Source organism: Sceloporus occidentalis, unplaced genomic scaffold (genome assembly GCF_023333645.1).
Source record: "Sceloporus occidentalis isolate IW3139 unplaced genomic scaffold, rSceOcc1.0.p SCAF_4, whole genome shotgun sequence".
Taxonomy (NCBI): Eukaryota; Metazoa; Chordata; class Lepidosauria; order Squamata; family Phrynosomatidae; genus Sceloporus; species Sceloporus occidentalis.
Genome location: NW_028316984.1, coordinates 58340173 through 58353035, shown reverse-complemented (window position 1 = coordinate 58353035; position 12863 = coordinate 58340173). Strand labels below are relative to the sequence as shown.

Genomic DNA, 12863 nt, shown 5'->3' with positions numbered 1-12863 from the left:
GCTTGTTGCTATCTTTAAGTCGCAGCACACAAGTGTTATTGGCTAGAAGGGCACTGGAATGCAGTGGCAAGCAAGTTGTTTTTTTAGATTATCGCAAGCCTCTTTTCATCCGATCCAGGCACGTTCTGAGCATGGATTTAAATGGATCTTATTGCATGCCTCAGTGCCCAACCTGGCCACATTGTGTACCCGACCCAGACTCCTGGCATACTTTTTGAAAAATGGGAAAGTATCGTTCTTCAAAAAGTAGACCAGAAGTCCGGAACAGGTACACAATGTGGCTGAGTTGGGCATGGAGGCATGCAATAAGATCTGTTTTCACTTGTTTGTGCCCATACCCGTGCCTGGATGGGGCGAAAAGAGGTGTGTGATAATCTCCATAATATGTAGTTGAACATAAAATTCTCTGCATGTTTTCCTTTAGGTCACCTCAAATGAAAGGGCTAGAATCACTCTCTTTGGCCCAGTACAGATGGGTGGGAAGTGCAATCATGGGGCCAAAACTAAGGCTCGGGGGAGCACAGCAACCACACGCTCCCAAGCCCTAGTACGTGCTGGTGGTGCCATCTTTACGCAGTGCCGTCCACACAGGGTGCACATCGACGATGTCACATGTGCACCATGTCAAAATGGGGAGGTGCACACATGACATCATTGCGACACCCCAGGGTGCTAATGGCGCCTTGGCAGCGTCACCAGAAGGAGCTGCATTTAGCAGCTCCTTTTTGCAGCAGATTGTTGCTGCAGCTGTGCAGTTGCTGTGACAATGATCCGGGGCAGAAATGATTCACCCCTTTCTTCCCTTTCTTTTAAATGAAAGCTGAAAAATCCAGCTATTGTGAAACCCTTTCATTTGTTGTGGGATCAGTTACTATCCTAAGATCCAGTGGGATTTAGTTTGGGGATAGGAAAATGTCCCAAAGGTAATCTCTACAAGTTCTTTTAAGGGTTTGGGGAAAGTTATTTGCACTGTTGCTTTTATCATGTGTGTTCAAATCAGACCCTGGAACATTTCACTGTTGTAATTTCTTTACTCTTTACCTTCCCTCCTCCCTCTCACTTCTGGGAAGGGAACGTAACAAGATCTTGGAGCATTGCCACTGCAAGATAAGGTAAAATTGCTACACTGGTGAGATTTCTGTTTAGCTCTGAACCATGCTGCCAAATTAGCAACTATAATTGCTTATTAAAGAGGCATTCTGTTAATTTCCAAGCACTACCTTTTGCTTTTAAACATCCCCAGTAATTAGAAAATTATTTTTGGATAAAGTTAGGTAATTGTTTCTCATTTCTGATGCAGAAATTAGAAATAAAATCCTAATAACTAACAGCATGAAAACAATTTGTTCAGTGCACTTACAGAGCTACTAGTGAAAAAAATAATAATTAAAATGCACTGGCATGTGTATTAGCCAGCCATGTGCACTGGATGCTATTTTATTATATGTGGGACGAAAGATTATAGGAACACATGTACTTCATAACGGGCATGTTTGAAAATCCAAGATTATTTTGTCTTGTCAAGTATGACGCAGCCCCACCTACACATTCCCAGTTTCACTAATAATGATGATGATAATAATAATAATAATAATAATAGCAGCAGCAGCAGCAGCAGAAACAAAAACACCCCACAGATCTTAAAGCATCCATTATTTGTTTATTGAACTTTACAAGGACTTGCAAACTTTGTAATTTGTTTGTTGTATTGTGGGAAGTCAGTGAAGACCTGGTGTCTGTCTTCTCTCTTTCTAACAAGCCAGAGAAATAATTAAGGTTTTGTTTTGGTATTAATTCTCTGGTTTTTTGGCAGGAAATCAGGTAACACCCACCCACACAGACAGACACACAACTACAGAACAAAATGAAAGTTCCATTCCCTGGCAACTTGCTTTCCTTCGGCTTGAAGAGACCTGCATGGAGCTCCTCCTTATTCCCTCCCTTCCTTCCCTCCTTCTTCCCCCCCCTCTCTCTCTCACACACACACACCTTCCCTCACTGCAGTCGCTCGCTCGCCCGCCTGCCTCCCTGCCTGTCATTCTTTCAGCCAATCAGGAGACAGAGGAATGAGAGAATGGATTTCTCTCGGCCTTGGTGGAATATGTTCTGGGAACGGTTTCAAGAAAAAGGAAGCGCTGTGCGGTAAAATGCGTTCTCATCACGTTCTGATCATGTTCTAGTTTGCTAATGCGGTAATATCCATTCCAGGAACGTTCTCATCACATTACGACATGGAACGTTCTCAGAACGCAGTGCGGTAATCTCCATGGTCTTGGACAGACTTTGTGTTCCTAATACTTGTACCCAATACTTGGACTGGATGTGGAGGAGCACGTTTAGGGAGTCTTTAATCCTCCTGTTGTTGCTGGACCACTGATTATGCTGATCATTGGTTATGGGGCAAAAAAAGGGTGCTATCCCTGAAGTATGAATTGTGCCCACAATGAGAAACTGTAAAGAGTAAGACATTGAAAACCATCTACACCTAGAAATTTTATGTTTGCTATTTCACATTCACTAGGTAACTTTGCTTGCCCCTTGTACTAATATTTACATATGAAAATAGGTGATATGCTGCAGTTCTATCACCTCTAAATATAAATATGTCCAGTGTAGCATAGTGGTTTGAATGCTTGACTACAGCTCCAGAGACCAGAGTTCAATTCCCAGCTCAGCAAGTCATATGCTCTCAGCCTGAGGAGAAGGCAATGGCAATCCTGTTACAAACAAATCTTGCCAAGATAACCCCATGATAGGGTCCCTTAAGGTCACCAACTTGAAGGCACACAACAGCAACAAACTCTTCAACACAGTGCTTGTCTCTCTTTCACCCCCCCTTCCTCTTCTATACATACACAGAGGTAAGAGAGCTTAGGCCAAAACTGCAATTTCCCCCCAAAATTCCATCACTCTGTTTGAACTCCAAATGGAAATGAAGAAAGATTTTCTTCTTCTCTACCCAGTGTATGTACTTCCTTGCTGTCCTTTTACCTTCCCTCTCTCCCAGTGATGTGGAAATGGGGGGAGGGAGAAGAAACAGTCTTATATGATTTAGAGGGTGTAAATGCCTCCCATCCCCATCTGTGTGTTTTCAAGTATTCACTGCATCCTGTTAAAGAGAACGACTTAGTTTCCCAAACTACACATGTATAAACAATGGCACATCACCAAAAACTATGGCTGTGCTGTTAGGTCTCCAATCAAAGGCATTATGTCTGCACCACAATGATGACTATAATGCATAACAATTAGCCCATAAATAACAATGGCAGGCTTAGCATGCATGTCCTTGTTTTTTTATAGGTTTAGCTTTAGAAAAGTAATCTGTATGACAACTTCTATAATGAGATGGTGTGTGTGTGTGTGCTTTCATCAGTTATTTATATTGCATTTCAGAAGATACAAAGGTGGAGGAGGAAGAGAAAGAATGGCTGCTCTTACAAAAATAAAAAATAAATGCCTGGTCCCAATGACCAGATGAGGTCAGGAAATATTTTAACCTGTTCAGATTCAGCATTAACAGCATGGGAGGTTTGTCTGGGATTTCTGTAAAAGATGGGTTACATCTTTCAGGAAAATTTAAATGATCGAACACAGAGACCTACACTAATCTTCACAAAGATTTTCCATTTGAATCCACTGTGGGAATGATACAACAGGAGCCCTGGTGGCGCAGTGGTTAAATGCCTGTACTGCAGCCATTCACTCGAAACCACAAGGTTGCGAGTTCAAGACCAGCAAAGGGCCCAAGCTCGACTCAGGCTTGCATCCTTCCGAGGTCGCTAAAATGAGTACCCAGACTGTTGGGGGCAAATTAGCTTACTTGCTAATTTGCTTACTTGCTGTTCACCGCTATGATCTTTGGAATAGCGGTATATAAATAAAACAAATTATTATTATTATTATTATTATTATTATTATTATTATTTGTTTAGACATTATGCCCAGATAATTCACAGAACTGAGTATCTACTTAGTGTTGCATATAACTGTGCCTGGAACATTTTCATAATACATTTTTTGGTATCTAGATGCTGTAGCTGTTAGTGCTTTCAGAAAGGCTGATAGAATGATGCATAGAATGGCAGGCAATTTATTGAAACATTTTCTCCTTGGGCACCTAGAAGCACCCTGTTTATAATCACCAAAGCCAATTTTACGGTGTGTTGTCTCATGGAGCAAGGTGGTTAATACAGAAATCTCCATCAAGGTTATACTAGAGAAGTTTGTTAAATGAAGTGCTTTGTTGTTACCTTAATCCCAACATAGAATTCATTGCTGTCTTCAGGGGAAGACTGGTGCTCAGGAGAATCCCACCTAAAAGCGGTGACAGTGCAAAAGACCTGCAGTAAATAAATTGTCCATTTTACAACTGTTTCCCTTCTTTTAAATGTAGAGCTTATGAAAAATGATTGAAGATGTTGTAAAGGTTATGAAGCTTTGGCTGAAAGGTTATACTTTATAAAGACTGTCTTTGCTGGTCTTTCTGTTTTCTCCCCAATGCCTGCAGGCAATAAATAGGGACAGATAACACCCCTTCCTGAGCAATAACAGACAATGAAAACCCTGGTCCTAACAAATACTTTTGCATGCATTTTGAAATCGTCACATGGTATTATCCCCATATGATGCTCCTCCTATGGGACAGCAAGTAGAAAACCTTAAAGGGAAGCAAATAAATTTTTAAAAAGTCCAATGAGCCTTTTAACCTTCAGAAATAATGATAGCAGGAACTAGGATGCCCATAGATTAATGGAATCAATCCATAGAAGACCCTCAATGCCTTTTAATGCTTTACAGAGACTGGGTGGTGTTTTCTGCAGTGGTACTGCTCTTCCACCAACGGTTTCTGTGTTAAACATATCAAACAAGGGAAGATAACTTCAGAAGATGCAGGTGCAATTTTGGACTCTGGAACTTTCCACTGATTGCATCAGCCCTGATTTTTATTTTTATTTTTTTAAAGAAAAAGTCCAGAAGAGGCTTTCAGCCCATTTCTGCTGTTGTTATTGTTGTCATTTTGACCTTTTAAAGGGTAATGATCTGAGGGACCCTGAGCTTCTTGAAATTTACTAGCAGTGAAACAACCCCACATTTTTCATGGAAAAAAATATACAGTTCTGGGGGTATTGGTGGTAGCAAGGAACTGTGGCTAATCAACAAAAAAGACCTCAGGAGGCCAATACAGCTTCTGCTTACAATTTGTTCTTTATGATGTAAAGCAAGTAAGGCTGTGATGACTGGTTTCCCAGTCACCTGAGGACTTCTCCTGAACTACAAAGGGTTAATCTGGGAGGAGGTACATGCTAATGAGAGATGACATCACATGCTAATGAGCTGTGGCATCATAGCTGACGTAAGGCTCACTTGGCCAATCACCAGTGCCAGAGCGGCAGTTTCAAAAGATTCCAAGAGAGGGCTTTAAATACCCCTGTAGGACCATGTGTCCTTCGTTCTCCATCTTGGCTTTGTTTGGGGAAACCAGAGGCTTGTCTTTGTCCTCTGAGCAGCCGGAGGACCGGCTCAGGGATGCAGGTAGAGTTGGCAAGGAGCCAGCTCCCTGATTCCAAGAACTCCACAAGGACTACAAATCCCATCATTGTGTGAGTAGTTCAGGAACAGTGTTAGTCAGTACGTCTAGGTCTTTTTGTTATGTTTATCTAATAGCTTGCCTGAAATGAATATCTTTGTAACTGCGTTTTCTGACCTGCAAGGCAAGGAGGCCTGGCATGAGTGATACCTTTCTATTCTATATTATTCCTTTAAAATAAACTCTTTCTTTTAAAAGCATCTGCTATCTCTTTGCTCCTGTACATGTGCCTTAACTCGGTTACTGATTGCTCTGGGTTAGTACAGAAGGAAACTAGGGTGGGATACAGACGGGCAAAAAGGGGTGTATTCATGACGTCATGAAGGTAGAGCCTTCAGACGGCCCTTACCTGAATGCCGTCATGAACACGCCCCCCGCACGCCCCAAGCGGGAAGAAGCGGCATTAAAAAGGTGCTGCTTTTCTCCGCTTCTTTTCTGTTTGATGAGCAGCTGCGCAGCTCCGTCTGTAAGCTGCTGCACCAGTACGCCAGAATTGCTACGCCGCTAATTTAAGTTGCCCATTTAAAAGCTCCGTGTCTGCTGCGTCGCATAATGAGTCGGGGTCCTGGAACATGCGCAGTTTGCAGTCAGGCTTTAATTGCAGCGTCAGCTGCCATGCAGGTGTGGAAGCTGCAGCACAGCTGCAGCGCATTTTAAGACTCGTAACCCTAACTCTAACCCTAACCCTAACCCTAACCCTAACCCTAACCCTAGAGCAACATATACGCATGCGCTGCTTGGAAAGTTTGGACTTTAAAGTGAGCCCCTACACACATTCCTGTGCCATTTTCACCTAACAATAAAAAACGCTAAAACTGTAAATATTTACATATGTACAAGGGAGGTGATGGGGGATGGCAGGGGGACAGCGGTGGCAGCGGAGACAGCTGTAGCTGTGCATTGCAGATTCAGCAGGAGCGCGGGGACCAAAGGAGAGGAGGCATCCATGATGCTGGTGACACTGGCAAAGTGCAAGCGGACAAGGATGCCAACACCAGCTGATCACCAGCTGGCAGGAGACCACCATTGTTCTTGGGCAGAGCGGGGGAAAAAGTTTTAAAGGGGCTTGGGCACTTTAAATGTGCCCATAGGCTTTCTGCCGCCGCTGCTTAGCGCTGCAGCTGCGCAGCTGCGCATCCGCCAGCCGGCAAAGGAAAAAAAAAGCCCCGTTTTTGGCCACCCGTGAGGAAGCTGCCTCTCTCTTTGCAGCGTCCTCCGAGGCGGCGGTTTGGAAAGTCCGGGTCTGAAACGGCCCCAGGTGAGGCGTCTTCACTGCCCCCCATGTGGAAGCCCCATCTCCTGAGCCACGCCCCTGGGGCGGGCGGTCTGGAGGCTCCGTATTCAGCAGAATACACCTCCAAGACGTCTTCCCCTGCCCGTCTGTATCCCGCCTAGATTTCTCTTTCAAGCAAGTCCCAGTGTGTGCTTGAAAAATTGACAATTCACTGGGTGGTGGCAGCGGAAAAATAGTTCTTTTTAAGGGACTCCCTGGGAGTAAGGGCCACGCACAGGGCATTGCTCTCAAGGAATCATCACAAAGACAGACAAACACCCCAAGTTATTTTGGAGCAATTTATATAATTTTGGAATGTTTAGTGAAACAAATGTGTATAGCATACTTTAAAGGTTTATTAATGTTATTGCTCCATTTGAAATGTGGTGTGGCAGTTATTCTGATTCTAGCACACCATGATTTTTTTAAAAAAATTGGCTCTACCACAAAAAGACATGTACACTCATCCCTCCATATTTTCAGCTTTGATATTTGCAGATTTGATTATTCACGGATTTGATTAATAAGTTATCTCTAGGAATCTCTAGGTCCTCCAGTGCAACTCTGTGGTCAACCTTAAAAGTTGCACTGAAAGACCTAGAGATTCCTAGAGAGAATACTGTACTAGGCATTTATAGCTCCTCCAGTGCAGTTCTGTGGTTAGTATTTGTCAGATGTTGACCACAGAGTTGCACTGGAGGACCTAGAGATTCCTAAAGAGGTGTCCTCTCAGGTAAAAACATGGTGTTTTTGTTATTTGCAATTTTTCCATCTTCACTGGGGTCTTGTGCCCCTAACCCCAGAAAATATGGAGGGACAAGTGTATTTTGGCAGTGGTATATTTGTCTACCGGCTATAGTGTACCAGAATTTCCCATGTATAGTATCTTAATAATAAAGATACCTAGAATCACTGGAAAAGAAATAGGGAGGATGACCCACACAGGGTTCGCCAGTGGATTAAGCCCTGGCATTTGATCAAATATGTCAAGTGGTGTGAGGATTCTCTGCACCTCACATAATGTATCTCTTTGGTAGCAGGGAGAACCCAAATTTCTTGAATGTTCAAGGGCTGGAAACAGTGAGCACTCCCCAATCTCTTCTTCTATACTATCCTGGTTGAGGGGGAAATTCAAGATCCAAGGAACTCTTACACCAGCTTTATGCATGACCAACTTTGCTTTGGACAAATGCTGCTTGAAAGGCAGCCCTTTACAACCAACTGCAAAAGAGTAAGAAAATAAAAGAGTTTTAAAACAGTTATATGATGTGGTATAAGCGCTCTATCTCTCTCTCTCTCTCTCTCTCTCTCTCTCTCTCTGAGTTTATCAGGACTACACAATGGTAACATTTTGATATCACTTTAATTGTCATTGTGCTCTGCCATGGAATCTTGGGATTTGCAGTTTAATGGGCAACTTAGACTTCTCTGCCAGAAAGCTCTAGTTGTATGTGCAGTAAAGAATTGCATGAATCTCACCAAAATGCAAATCCCAGGATTCCATAGGATGGAGCAAAGGCAGTTTATACATTATTTATTATTCATTTAAAGCATTTCTGTATTGCCTCTCAGCCCACAAGAGCTCCCAAGGTGATGAGCAAATAAAAAAAACAGATGAAAATAGTACTGAGATTAAAAACATGTTAAAACACATTAAAATACTCTTTAAAAACTCCTAAAAGCAGTATAAAAGCTGCAAAAATACAGTTCTAAAACAGTGAAAACAGCAATTTTGGACACTATAAAGTGATAGTCATGTTTAAATATTGAAGGGGTGTCATATTGAGGATGGAGCAAGGTTGTTTTCTGCAGCTCCAGAGACTAGGAAACAGGGCAATGGATTCAAAGTATTGTGGAGATGGGGATGGGAGTAGAAGATTTCACCTAAACATTAGGAAGAAGCTCTTGATAAGAGCTGTAGGACAGTGGAACATACTGCCTTGGAGACTGGTAGAGTTTCCTTTTTTGAAGATTTTTAAACAGAGACTAGATGGCCATTTGTTTGGAGTACTTTGATTATGTCTTCCTGCATGGATCGCTATTGAGGTCTCTTCCAACTCTGTGATTCTAAAGTAGTGCAATCAAACTGATACTTGCTGAGGAGGAAGATCACCAAAGGAAGACCAGGACACCAGGCTGGAACAAAGGCCCTCCAGAGGGACACCAGGGGTTTTAGTTTGTTTTAATTATGTTTTATGTTTTGATATTGTGTTTTTATTCTGTCATATTTTTAAATACTTTCTTAAGGAGGGGAGGGATTATAATGTTTTTAATTTTATATTTTACTCTTGTTATATTTACTGTTGTCAACCACCCGGATTGGTTCGCCACAGGGCGGTATACAAATAAATATTATTATTATTATTATTATTATTATTATTATTATTATTGAACAAAGCAAACAGGGGTAGGGTTGGCCCCAAAGCATGAGATCTGGATTTGGAACATCCATCAACCCCTGGTTGATTGATGAACCAATTAGCCTAGTCATGGCCAAGCTACAGAATGACATAGGGGCAACAGAAAAGGCCTTCTCGAAGACATGCAACCTGATGATCACATGTTCTTGTTAAGCCCCTAGTCACCAGGAGATACTGAATCAATGTGCCCCCTGCAATGGCCACACTGTATGCCCTCAGTGCTCCTATGTCCCAAAGGGACCCCCGATCCAGTGCTACGCAGCACTGGAAACCACGCCCACCAGATCCAAGACCTATGCTACCACCCCCACAAAGTTGTGTCAAGAAGCACCCACACTTAGGAAGGGAGGGTGGGAGATCCGAGCTGGAATGGTGCCCCGGCAGGACGCCATGTGGCCTTAAATAGACCAAGCAGCAGAACGATGCTGGGAGATGGAGGAGGCACCGCCTCTCTGGCACCTCAGCCAAACGGGAGGCACTTCCGCTCCACTGAGGCATGCTGGGAGTTGCAGTCTCCCAGTATTGGGGAGTGGAAGGCCTGCCCCTTCCCAAGAGACCAACGGTGCACCCACCCAGCCCCAGCAAGGCATGCTGGGGCTCAGGTAGGCTGTGTGGGCCTGCCGGGAGGTTCCCCACCCCGGCAGTAACCAGGCCGGCCCCGGTAAGTGGGGGGGGGGGTCCTATTTACATTGTGCATTGTGGATTTACTCTGTTGTAATAGAAAATATCACAAGCTTATGAGTTCTTCAAAGTAGGGAGGGGAGTTGCCAGCCCAGACTGCACTTGAAGGAGATGCCCCAAGGCTAGTCTTTCTCAGAGTCCAATGGCATGCTCTAAACAGAAACACACTGTCTTCTCCATCAGTCTTAAGCCATATTCCTGGGCCAATGTTTTTCCAATGAAAGATACCTTTTCTCACATATTGAGCTTTGATACTGAAAAGCTGTTTATTCCATTTTACCCAGCATACAAACCTGATAAGGTTGTAACAGCAAGGGTTTTTCCCCCTAGAAAGTGAGAGATTTCAGACCAATTATGTTTGTTCATATAGCAGCAATACAATTGTTATCTCCAGTGTGGAAACACACCATCTGTTATCTTAATGGCTTTCCTCCCCTGGCCCATTTCCCCCCTTTTTTCTCTTTTTTGCCAGAGTAAACTGGCAAGTCCTATTCCTTGGTGAAAGGAAGTGGAATGACTTGTTTATTATAGCATGCCCTTTAAAAAAAGTATGGGACAGGAAATTATACTGTATATTTTCTAATTTCCAAGACAAAATATGAAATCAAATCCAGAACAAGCCACAGGAATTTAAAATAAATTTTGAAGAGAATTTGAAGCCATGCTTTGACTTCTCCTCATATGCTTTTTTTTAATCCATACCTCTTAAAATCTATGCTGATCTTCTATGGTTTTAACTTGTCTATATCCTTCTTAAAACTAAACACAGTATTCCAAATGAGACCTGAGCATCAGAATATAGTGGAAGTATTACTTCCCTGAACTTGCAAACTATGGCCCGGTACTGATCTCCCAAAAAGGAAGGTCTGCCAGTACCTTTTTTCCCTCACAGGGAAGCAGCAGCCACCAAACCATGCGGGTTCCCTGTGGAGAGAACTTTTTGTGCTGCGCCAGTTACATCCGAGTGCACCAATGTTGCTATGCATCCGTCATGTCACAATAGTGGTGCCTATATACATGGGGCACCACCATTTTTATGGTGCTGCGCCGTACTAGGGTCAGGGACCGTGCGGTTGCCATGTGGTCCCTTAACCCTAGTACACTGCCAGCACGGCACATTTGGCCCATCTAGACTGGGCCAAAGGGACCAAACAGGCCAAAATAAAGCTGCTTTGGGTCATTTTGGAGGTATGCTGTTTAAATGATGCATGCATCCAAAGAGGCCAGAAGCCGTGCCAAAGCCATGCTCCAGTCCTAAGGAGTGGAGCGCAGCTTTGGCACAGCTTCTGGCCTCTTAAGATGCATGTGTCATTTAAACAGCATAGCTCCAAAGTGACCCGAAGCAGCTTTATTTTGGCCTGTCTGTTAGGCCCATATGTAGGCTAAGATTGCATATGACAACTTGGATGCAGGATCATACTGCCGGCTTATGTTAAATTTATGATCAACAATATTCCCAAGCTTTATTTTTCACATATAGTACTGCTGACTGCAATATCCCCCATCCTGTACTTGTGCATTTGGTTTTTGTGACCGAAATGTAGAATTTTGCATTTGTCTCTGTTGAATGCAATTATATTAATTTCAGCTCACTTTGTCAAGGTCCTTTTGAATTTTGTTCCTATCTTCCACTGTGTTGGATATCCCTCCCAGTTTTGTTACAGCTGCAAATTTGACAAGGTATTCCTTCCATCCTATCATCTAAATCATTAATAAAAATATTAAAGAGTTGACTCAAGGATAGAACCCTGCAGTACTCCACTTGAATTTACCATCCAATCTGAAGCATAGCTATTGATGGTATATCTTTTAGTATGGTTTTCCAACCATTTATAGATTCATCTGATGTGTTTCCATCTACTTCATATTTAGTCGGTTTGCTAATCAAAATATGGGTTTTAAATGAACATGAAATCCAAGGTCTGTGTTTGACTATACTCTCTTTTGCCTTGTACAATTGTGAATTCTAGAATTATATTGTAATTCTCCCTAATGCACCAACTGTTTTGATTCCAGTGACTAACTCCACCCTATTGGTTACTATCCATTCTAGGAATGATGATCCCCTTGTTCCTTCCTCCACCATTTGAAAGAGGAAATTGTCTGCAAGGCACATCTGGAATTTGTTGGAGAGTCTGTGCTTAGAAGAGCTAGTCTTCTAGTAGATATCAGGATAATTGAAGTCTTCCATAACTACACATTCTTGTTTCTTGGACATTTCTAAGGAATGTTTCAGAAAAGCATCATCCACCACATTGGACTGTAGTAAACTATCTGTTTTTATTTCTTTTTCCATTTCTTTTTACCCAAATGCTCTCCAGTTATCCAGTTTGAAAATTCACATGAATTTCTGTACAAGTGATTTTTTTGACATATAATGCTACTCTGTCTCTGTTTCTTCCCCATCTATTCTTTTTGAACAGATTATATCCTTCTGTTGTTATATACCTATCATGAAACTCATCACACCAAGTTTCTGTTATATCTATAAGATTATGTATACCTTCCTGCACTAGGACATCAAGTTCATCTTGTTTCCTAAACTCTATCCATTGGTACATAGGCATCTAAAGCATTGTCTGCTCTCACATTGTATTGTACTGTAAGTTTTATTGTAGCTCCCATTCTCTTCTTCAGTTCCTCCTCTAGAATCTGCACCCTTGTGTTTAGAGCTTGCTTTTGGACAGCTGTTTACAGTATCATTTTCAATCTCCAAGGATTTAGTTTAAAATCCTCTGGATCAGATCCATGCTTTTGCCAAAGACATTCTTCCCAGTTTTCATGACATATAAGAAGTGAAGACCATCATCCCAGAAGTCAAACTTCTACCATCTATATAGTCATTCACTTTTAATATCTTCTGATCTGTATGTAATCCTCTGTTCTTCACTGGCAGAAC

General features: G+C 42.4%; 1 pseudogene; it reads right to left on the bottom strand.

Moving 5' to 3' along the window:
- LOC149313892 (von Willebrand factor D and EGF domain-containing protein-like) overlaps window positions 1–12863 on the bottom strand; it is a 349914-nt pseudogene that overhangs the window by 229274 nt on the left and 107777 nt on the right.